Below are 3,814 nucleotides of genomic sequence, written 5' to 3' on the forward strand. Positions count from 1 at the left end.
CAGAACAGCTTGATGGCACATAAAACATCAACAGCCAACCTCAAAGAGGGAACTCTGGTGGAACAGTCCATAACAAGTTGTGCTGCTAAGCCAAAGACTATGTGTCTCTGGTAGTCGGAATCTGCCGGCCTTTCCAAGGGAGAAACGTAAGTAGTCTTCTGCTGCTGCAATTCCGAGCCTTGGAAACCCACTGGAGAATCAGTTAGGAGTCAGAATTGCCTTGAAGACAATAACTTTGAGTTTTTATTTTATGACTCTAAGGACCAGGGGGTGGAAAAAGTGTTGCTTGCTGGAGCTAGAAAAAGCTGTGGTCACAGTGGAAAGTCACCACATGGGACCACAGTTGAAGTGGAATGTTACCCAAAAAACCAAAAACACTGCCACTGAGTCAGTTCTGACTCCTAGCAAGCCTATGGTACAGAGTCAAATTGCATCATCAGGTTTCTGAGACTGTGCATCATTAAAGGAACAGACTGTTTCCATCTTCTGTCTATGGAGAAGTTAGTAGATTTGAACCCGCCCCCCCCCCTTTAGTTTCTTTAGTTTCAGATTTAACCTTTCATGCTTAATCTACTACACCAACAAAGTTTCTGTTGTTGTCATTACATGCCATCGAGTCACATGCAACTTGTAGTGACCCTACGTACAATAGCCCAAACCCTGCTCTACCCCGTGCCAATGTTATTGTTGCTGATACACCTAGTCCCATTACCCGAGTCATTGAATCAATCCATCTCATCAAGTGTCTTCTTCTCTTGCACTGTCCCTCCACCCTCCCAAGCTTTACAACCCTCTCCAAGAACTGGTCCCTCCTTGCAACATGCCCAAAGTATATCAGACAAAACTTCAGAATCCTTGCCTCCAATGAGCAGCCTGGACTCACCCTCTCTAGAATGAACCTGTTTCTTCTCCTCGCAGTTCATGGTATAATCAACACTCCAGCACCACAGCTCAAAGGTATCAATTCTTTGTCTATCCTCCCTAGTCATTGTCCAGACTTCTGATGCATAGCTAGTAATTACAAAGATGATGGCCTGGATCAGGCGCACCTTAGTCTCCAGACAGACATCTTTGCTCTTCAGTACTTGGGAGAGGTCTCTGACAGCATATATTCCCAAAGCAATTCTTTTTTTTATTTCCTGACTGCTGATACTAAGAGTGTTGATTATGGAGCCAGACAAATTAAAGCTATTAACAATAACAATCTCTTCACCATCTATCATGATGCAGCCAATTGGCCCAGTGGTGAGAATCTGTTTTCTTGATGTTGAGCTTCAATCCATACTGAAGGCTGCAGTCTTTGACCTTCCACAGGGCTTCAGGTCCTCCTCTGTTTCAGCAAGCAGGGTTGTGTCATCTGCATAACACAGACTGTTGATGAGTCTACCTCCAATCCTGATGCCACATTTCTCCTCATAGAGCCCAGCCTCCAAGATTATCTGTTCTCCATGTAGACTGAAAAAATATGGAGATAGGCCATATCTCTGGCATGCACCCTTCCAAATGTTAAACCATGCAGTATTTCCTTGCTCTGTTCTGATGACTGCCTCCTGGTCCAATATAGGTTTTGTATAAGTACAATCAAGTGTTCTGGGATTTTTATTCTTTTCAGAGTTAGCCACAGTTCGTTGTGATCCACACAGTCAAACGCCTTTGCATAATCAATGAAATAGACATTCCTCTGGTACGACTATTGCCAAAAATGAAGATCAAAGCTAGGAATGGGTGGATGATCACACCAGCTTCTGCCTCCTTCTGTCCTTTGATGTCTTGACCATGACATTCTTCAATGGACCATGCCCAGCCAAAAACGGGAAGGCAAAGAGATGGTAGATGGTACAGGAGCTGTCTTCCAGGGTACATAGAAGTACAGAACAAATGAAACAAGTGAAACTCAAAAGAAAACAGGAGAATAACTCACTTGTTCACCCTGGTTCCTTTTCGGTTAGGAGGGATAAGAAACGTGCACAGATACTGAATGTTTTCATTTTCTAGGATTGTATTTTTTAGAATTTAAACTTAGGTGAAATAATTGACTCATGTGAGGATCATCTGTAGTTGTTAGAATTGAGTGAAATGATGGCCAATAGGATATTGGAATCATCTAAAAGTATCATGCCAAGGATTTCTTTTTAATAACAAAGGGTAAGATATCTCTGCCATAGAGAGATCTGGCCGACAGCTTAATCAAGTGAACAAGGTTTGCATGACCAATTATGGAACAGTCTGTGTCTTCTCAAGTGATGCATGGGAAGTACATGGCTCCATCTTTGTACTGTTTTTGCTAAAGGTGTATAAGCTGAATCTAATCAAAGAGAAATAACTGGACAAGGTTGGATGATGGGTCAATCTGTAAGACAACTTGTCTGAACTCCTCAAAAAAGTAAGTGTTCCAAAGCCAGGACTAAACAGAAACCAGAATCCTTCACACAACAACCTGGACCAGGCTCAAAAAAAATTTACATGCAGTTAAAAAAATAGAATCATTTTTGTGTTAAAAGTAGAGAGTGATTCCCTTTGACGGTAGTAGGAGGGTCATCCAAGAGAAAACTTCTGGGATGTTGATAGTATTCCAATGGCAGAGCCCTGGGAAGGCACTGGTTAAGGACTTGGTTCCTAATCCAGAGATCAACAGCTCAAACTCTAGTTGCTTCCCAGGAGAAAGATGGCAGCAGTCTACTTCTGTAAAGGTCTGCAGCCTTGGAAACCTTGTGGCACAGTTTTGTTCTGCCCTATTAAGTCTCTGTGAGAATCATTTTAATGGCAGTGAATGAGTTGGTGTTCTATTTCTTAATCTGAGTCCTGATTACAAGAGCACATTCACTTTTTAAAATCTTATAGCTTGTGCAGTGTGTGTGTGTGTTAGCAAGATGAGCATTAATGTGTCAAAATGTCAACAAATGAATCTAGATGATGAGTACATTGTTATTCATCAATCATCATTCTACTCTTTTAGTTCTTATCTGGATTTGAAATAATGCAAAATAAAAACTTGTTAAAATAATGGAACTGGTTGTAAATTCTTTTTAAAATGTTCAGTTATGTACAGAGTAGCTCTGGTGGCTTAGTTATAAGGAGCTGTGCTGCCAACCCAAAGGCAAGTGGTTCAAATCCACCAACTGCTCCATGGGAAAAATATGGGCACTCTCCTCTTGTGCAGCCTCCTGCTCTGAAAACCCACTGCAGGGTCACAATGAGTTGGCTCTGACCCAACAGTACAAACCAACAACAGTTATATACAAATAGCTGGCATGTTGTTTATCAACAACCTGTACAGCTGTTTCACTTCCTCCACACATGTATTTAATACATACAAAGTATTCATACTTTGCTAGATAAAACAAATAATTGAAAAATATTCTTATTTTTTCATGCATCCTTCTCCATAAACACAAGCAAAATGCCTCATCTAGTGCTCAAACTCAGAAATGGCATCTGCTCTTGTGTTAAGAGGGAAATGGACATACTAAGATATAATTTGGGGTACACAAAGCCACACCCAAGGCACTTTGAGCTATGAATATTTATAGGTCATCAACAAAAGTGATATTTCTTTTTTTTTACTATCATGATCTTTTATTATTATTATTATTATTAATTGTATTTTTTTCAAGTTAGAAAGGTGTCCAATTTATGGCATGATGAATTTAGAGACAATTTCTGTAATACTGTGATACATGAAGCTCACCACAAATAATAGCACTACAAAAATCAATCCCCAAAGAATGAAACAAATATATATTTCTACAGTAATTTTGTTCATTTAAAAACTAAGCCAATATAAAAGATTAGTTGGAAATCTTCATTTGGGTAG

Source organism: Elephantulus edwardii, unplaced genomic scaffold, assembly GCF_000299155.1.
Source record: "Elephantulus edwardii isolate Elephantulus edwardi_28Jun2011 unplaced genomic scaffold, EleEdw1.0 scaffold00029, whole genome shotgun sequence".
NCBI classification, from domain to species: domain Eukaryota; kingdom Metazoa; phylum Chordata; class Mammalia; order Macroscelidea; family Macroscelididae; genus Elephantulus; species Elephantulus edwardii.